Source organism: Biomphalaria glabrata, chromosome 3 (genome assembly GCF_947242115.1).
Source record: "Biomphalaria glabrata chromosome 3, xgBioGlab47.1, whole genome shotgun sequence".
Lineage (NCBI taxonomy): Eukaryota > Metazoa > Mollusca > Gastropoda > Planorbidae > Biomphalaria > Biomphalaria glabrata.
The window spans coordinates 13,018,196-13,025,709 of record NC_074713.1 but is presented as its reverse complement, the minus strand read 5'-3'; positions in this window follow the sequence as shown (position 1 = coordinate 13,025,709).

The window sequence follows — 7,514 nt, the reverse complement described above, 5'->3', positions numbered from 1 at the left end:
TCTAAAAAATACCTCTTCAATATAAAAAAAAAGCTAATTACGCACTCAAAATGTTATAAGCGTAGCTTAATGGGTTTTGACTCAGTTTTGAGTTTAAACCCCCCTTCAGCGGGGTTTGAAGGTAAAAAATACCTCTTTAATAATAAAATCAAAGCAAATTATACACTCAAAATGTTATGAGTGTAGTCAAAGAGGTTTTGAGTTTAAACTCCCCTCCAGTGGAGTTTGAAGCTAAAAAATACCTCTTCATTATATAAAAAAAAAGCAAATTACTCACTCTAAAATCTATGAGCGTAGCCAAAGGGGTTTTGAGTTTAAACCCCCGCCAGCGGGGTTTGAAGCTAAAAAATACATCTTCAGTGTAAGAAAAAAAGCAAATTAAGCACTCAAAATGCTATGAGCGTTGCCAAAAGGGGTTTTAAGTTTACCCCCCCCCCCTTTCAGAGGGGTTTGATGCTAAAAAATACCTCTTCAATATAAAAAAAAAGCAAATTACACACTAAAATTATTTGAGAGTAGCCAATCCTATATGGGTTTTAGGTTTAAACCCCTCCAGATGGTTTTGAGTTTAAAATTACCCTACAGAGTGTTTTGAGGTGGAAAACCTCTAACTTCAATATCATTCTAAAACAAACTACAGTTACACATTTCTACCAGTGGGAGTTGACCCCTTAGTAAGATTGTGATAGAGCGTCGCATAAGGTTTGCGGGCCATGTTCTCCGACAAAATGAATTACGCATAAGAATATTTGCGATGACATCCTAGTACAACTTAGCGCCACACATTCATGGAGGTCCTCAGAGCAGGTGGGAAGAGGCTTCAGACATTACCAGTGACAGATTTTTATGGAAACAGCTTGACGGCAAATGCGCCGAACGGGGCGGGAGGGTCTAAGTCAGTAAGAATAGCACATTAGTTTTTGAAACAAAACTTTTTTAATAGCAGGAAAATACAGTGTAGATACCTCAGCATATGCATTTTGTTGGCTTTCAATACCAGAAATTGTGCTTGGCGGGAAGCTCCTAGCGCTCCCCCAGACACCCTTGCTGGCAAAGGCGGGGAATCTACATTTTTTCCACTAACTCCAGGAAGAACCTATTCTAGGGCACAATAAACGTCTTCCGAAAGAATGAAGGGTCAGAATGTAATAAAGATGATGTACACACACACACATAAATAAAAAAAATTTTCGCGAAAGGGGGGGGGGAGAAAAATCCCCCCCCCGAAAAAAATCCTGGCTACGCCCATGTTTACAATACAAATTTATGAAATAAACGCGCAGGAACCCTCTATGTTTGGAATAGTTGGTATATGTTGTTGTTTTTTTGCCAGAAACACTGTTTTATCTTTCAATAACACTGCCACCATTACAACGTTACCCCACCCCAACATAATTTTGTTCTGGTCCTCAAAGTTTATAGGATTCACTTCTTATAGGCATCATACACACACACACAGACACACACACAGACAGACACACACACACACAGACAGACACACACACACGTTTATTTAGCCTCATCCATTAGAAAACCCTCAGTTCCAACAACGAACCGTTAGGCAGAAATTTTTTCTTTTCTCATTCCCTCAATAAAAAAAAAGCCAGTAATGCACAGCACACCCTTATCAGATGCATAGGGCAGATAGTGGAAAGGCCCTCTGTTTCTGTGTCCCACGGTTGACGAGGGTGTCATGTGGCCAGCACAACGACCAACCTCTTTTACTTTTTCCCAACTAATATCAGGTACCATTTAGAGCTGGGTGGACTCAACGACCCAGAAATTAAAACCATAGTTTTCATAAGGATTCGAAACCGGGACCCCCGGTTGTGAAGCTCAGCGCTTTATCGTTCAGCCACCGCGCCCCTCAATGCTACTGTAGAACGTAGATTATCCTGATTTACTGGGAACGGGGTCTGGCCGGCAAATCAAATGTCCGTATAGCCAAATGCAGAATATTATCAACGATCAATTATACTAATAATATACTGCAAATTCATATGGGGTATCGCGCAGTACGCAAACATGACAATCAAGTAAAATATACAGCAGAACAAGGCTCTGTACGTAGTAGCCTATCATTATTCGGAAAACGACTTTCTACTGTAGTATGTATAGAACATACAATAAACATACATATGTGTAGCCTAAGTCACTTGGTCCCGCAGGGTACACATATGTATGTTTATTGTTTATTGTATTTTCTAGATAGTCTCTCACCCCTGCAGCAGCCTAGATCTTTTGTTTTTGAGTACTGAGGATGTGAACATCATTCTAAGTTACTAAAGCGCACGTAGCCGTCTGTTATTTATGTACCAACGTAATTAAAAAACAATGCTTGTACTACTCCGAAGATTATTTGGGAGTGCAGTATTTCACGTGGCTACACAGTCCCATCTGCGACCTACATATTTTGCCACAACGAGCGCAGACGTAACCATGCGCTGTTTCCCAAGATAGTCATTTTGTCGTTGTAAATGGTGTGGGTTTTTTTAGCCCCCAATAACAAACACTGCTATAGCTTCATTTTTTTTTCAAAGTGAAAGCTAATTCATTTCTTATTTTTCAGACTGGTCATGGGTCAAGATGTCTTTGGCGCTTATATTACTGAATAGGTACAAGATCAAGATGTCCTGGGCGCTTATATTACTGAATAGGTACAAGATCAAGATGTCCTGGACGCATATATTACTGAATAGGTACAAGATCAAGATGTCCTGGACGCATATATTACTGAATAGGTACAAGATCAAGATGTCCTGGACGCATATATTACTGAATAGGTACAAGATCAAGATGTCCTGGCTGGACACTTAAATTACTGAATAGGTACAAGATCAAGAATCAAGATGTCGAACACTTATATTACTGAATAGGTACAAGATCTAGATGTCCTGGACGCTTATATTACTGAATAGGTACAAGATCAAGAATCAAGATGTCGAACACTTATATTACTGAATAGGTACAAGATCAAGATGTCCTGGACGCTTATATTACTGAATAGGTACAAGATCAAGAATCAAGATGTCGAACACTTATATTACTGAATAGGTACAAGATCAAGATGTCCTGGACGCTTATATTACTGAATAGGTACAAGATCAAGAATCAAGATGTCGAACACTTATATTACTGAATAGGTACAAGATCTAGATGTCCTGGACGCTTATATTACTGAATAGGTACAAGATCAAGAATCAAGATGTCGAACACTTATATTACTGAATAGGTACAAGATCAAGATGTCCTGGACGCTTATATTACTGAATAGGTACAAGATCAAGAATCAAGATGTCCTGGACACTTATATTACTGAATAGGTACAATATCAAGAATCAAGATGTCTTGGACACTTATATTACTGAATAGGTACAAGATCAAGATGTGCTGCACCCCTATATTGCCTCACCTTCAGAATCTGGTAGGATATTTTCAAGACTGATGAACTAAAATCTCAGGGAATGACGCGGCCAAGGTTTGAACCTGGGACCATCGAGAATAATGTTCGAGCGCATCCACACACCTACACACATTGATAGAGATGAGGGGGACAACAAGTTGTTTTGGGCCTGAACTTCTTGGCTATTTTTTTTGTTGTTGTTTTGTTTTTGTTGTAATTTATAAGAATATTTACATTGGCTGGCTGACTGGCTGACTGGCTGGCTACTGGCTGACTGACTGGCTGACTGGCTGTATGACTGCCTGGCTGACTGGCTGAATGGCTGGCTGGCTGACTGGCTGACTGGCTGGCTGGCTGGCTGACTGGCTGGCTGACTGGCTGGCTGGCTGACTGGCTGACAGGCTGGCTGACTGGCTGACTAACTGAACTGCTGGCTGACTGGCTGGCTGACTGGCTGACTGACTGGCTGACTGACTGGCTGACTGACTGGATGACTGACTGACTGACTGGCTGACTGACTGACTGACTGGCTGACTGACTGGCTGACTGACTGGCTGACTGACTTGCTGGCTGGCTGACTGGCTGACTGACTGACTGGCTGGCTGACTGACTGGCTGACTGACTGACTGGCTGGCTGGCTGGCTGGCTGACTGGCTGGCTGACTGGCTGGCTGACTGGCTGGCTGACTGGCTGACTCTCTGGCTGACTGACTGGCTGGCTGACTGGCTGGCTGGCTGGCTGACTGACTGGCTGACAGGCTGGCTGACTGGCTGACTGGCTGGCTGACTGGCTGGCTGGCTGACTGACTGGCTGACTGGCTGGCTGACTGGCTGGCTAACTGGCTGGCTGGCGTACCCTTCCTCACTATTACTGTCTCTTGGGATAGTAGAAAAAATTTGAAGAACTTTCACTATCGAAATGGCAACGGTTAATTCCCCCCCCCCCAAAATGATATATATATTCGCAATTTCGTCCAAGGACGTATTTAATAAATCGACCTACCAAATGTTTAATAGCAAATAAATAAATACATACAAATACTGCTTCTTCTTCCCTCCAATTTTTAATATCTTAAATTTTGACACACTTTTATTTTTAAATCCTATAGATCTAGATGAAGTCGAACTAATCAAAAAGCTACTACGCGAAATCCAATTGGTTTATTTTTATACTCTAAACTAGATCTAGAATAATATTAATGCAAATTAATTTTTTTTTTATAATACTCATATCTGAAGGGGGGGGGGGGGAGGCGGAGGGAGATGATACATTTTTTTTTTTGTGTGAAATTTCCCCAAGTTATTCCTTAGCATACGTCTGTATATGTGTTAGTTATCACGTTAGTATTTAGAATTGGAATTCTGCATATCTAAATTATAAATCAATTGAGACCAAAGCTTATACCACTTCACTCCGTCTGGTACACATTGCTCTAACTTCACAATCTCAGATCAAGTTGAAACTTTACACAATTATTTATTGCAGCTAACAAAACATGAATCATAAAAAAAACAACACTTGGTTAATTAATTATAGGTAATTATTTTGTTTGGTAAAAAAAAAAGTAAGTAAATGCTACATATTGAGAGATGCGGATGTATATGTGAAGTTATTTCCCTTATAACGTTTTTTTTTCCTCCCATTTCCGAGTCTCTGATCAAATGGAAATTTTATATAATTATTCATAGCGATAAAAAAATTAATCAGTTTGATAATAAATTAGTGGCAGAAATTTTGTTTTACATATAAAAATGAGCTTATCCTTGCAATATCTATGTCAGTGATTCTTTTTCTTAGATAAACTTTTTTCATTATTTTGCTTGTTTCAAGACGAATTGTAACTCATTTAGTTCTTAGCAACACATTTGGGGTAAAGAAATTGATTATTCTTGAAAAATTACTGGGCACGACATGGCCTAAAATTTTAGGTGTTCCTTCAGAATGTAGGCTACATCATTACTTTTTTGTCAAAACCTTTCCCCGGACTTATAATAATTTATTTTTTATGCAGGAGACATTGAGAATCTACATAATGGGAAATATTCTTACGTAACAGTAATCTGCTCTTCTCTCACATTATGAGTTTCAATTTGATTCTACACAGTATAAAAAGTGCATACAAAATGTATAGTTTATCTCTACTTCTGTATTCTCTAGACTGGCTTGATATAGGGACTTCCTCTGTTTTAGGAAAATCTCCGATAGGCCGATAGGCTACATAGTTTTGCTATCGTTTCTACTCATATACCTTTTAAATCTCTGTAAAGAATATTCTAGCATTCCCTTTAGGATCTACTAATGTAACATTACATAATTCTAATCTGGCGCTGTCTTTTTAAATATTCGGACCTTGTAATGACATCATAGCGTTGTATCATCAAAACATCAAGATACAATTTGCCAGTTTGGTCCGAATAAAGGTAAGCGATATTACAAATGTAATGGACCTCATTCACCAATCGTAAACAAACAACATTTAGCCACGTGATTCTTTATCTCTTCTATATAAATTACGATATAATTTTAATCAACAATGGTTATCACGTGACAATTTCTTTTTCGTTTTTTTTTATCAATATTATCACGTGACCGTTTTTTTTTTGGTGAATGAGGTCCATTACATGGCTGATCCAAAGCGATTTCATTGGTCTGTGTATGGAGCAAATGTGTTATAGATGAGAATGGTTGCCTGGTCGTGCAGTATGCGCGCTGGACTGTTGTTTGGTTGTCTCGATGGTCGAGGGTTCATAGCTTGCCCGCTGCCATCCACCGTCATCCTGCGGGAGGTTGGGACTAGGAAGTGATTATCTTCAACTCTAAAGGAAGATCCTAAACATGTAAAACACTTTTATAAAAGGAAGCGCAGCCATCTTTAACTCTCCACGAGGTGGCATCCACGGCACCTGCACCCCCCCCCCCCACTTCATAAATGAACAACTTTGAGAGGAGGCTCTAGCAAGCTGGCGACGAAAAGCGTGTTATTGTTGTTTGTCTTCCCCACCCAGTCATTGCAATAAAAGCAAATATGCCGCCCCTGGATGGACTACGACCCCGATCACCACTGCCAGACAACCTCCCAGGGGCTATCTCCCCTGGAGACCCGCTAGCCAATGAGCGTTGACGCTCGCGCTATTCCGAAACCGGTGTCAGGGTGCAGAGGTCGCGTTTTTAACGTCGGGGGGCCACAATGTCGAGGAAGCGGTGTGGAGTTTTTTGCACGGCGTTTTGTTAGGGGCAGCTCGTGAATGAATTAAGCAAAAAAAGGCGTGAGTGGAGGGTAGGGAGAGGGGGGGGGGTAGAGAGATCCGGCCGGAATTTCAGGCAGTGTAAGGTCAAGCCGTATTTCTTTTCTTGTGAGGGGCATGCCATTAATCAGCTTTGAGGACCGCTCAGATAGGCATGTTACTACCCAGTTTTTCACACTCCAAGTGTCAAGAACATTTGAAGGCAAGTGAAGAGCTACAGGAGAAACAGCAGTGGGTAGAAAGCTCGAGAAAATCTAAGCTTGTCCTGGTCCCACAATGTCCTGGACCCACTGTGATCTTTTTATTTTATTAGCAGTATTGTTGACAACAAGAGAAATGTCAATATTAATTATAGAAGTTTGTAAAAAAAAATATCTAAAAAAAAAAAGGTGGGGGATAAGGGAACGCTTTCACAATGGTCCCAGTAGGAATGCAAATGTGGTGATGGGGGGGGGGGTGGTGGAGAATGGGAGAGTTGGCATCTTGATTATTATAAATATTTAATTATCACTTTACGTGAGGCTAAATTTATTATAAATTGGTTATGTTATTATAATATAATAAATTATAAAAAATCAATTTTCAACATTTATAATTAATAATTTTGGTCAGCTGTTCTTATCGTATAGATTACAGACGTTACTTCGAAAGCGAAGATAATTATGTCCTACGCAATTTATTTGTCATTCTAGTCATGCAAGTTAGTCAGTGAATTGAAATCTGCTAAGTTGCTGGTTCTCTTGGCTGACTCAGGCAACCCTTTTCATGCTTTATAGGCACTAGAGAGACAGGTTTCAATCATCGCATTGTTTGTTGGAAGGGGATGTCTCTCCAGAACTGAGATCTACAGTTACCTGCTCTTAGTG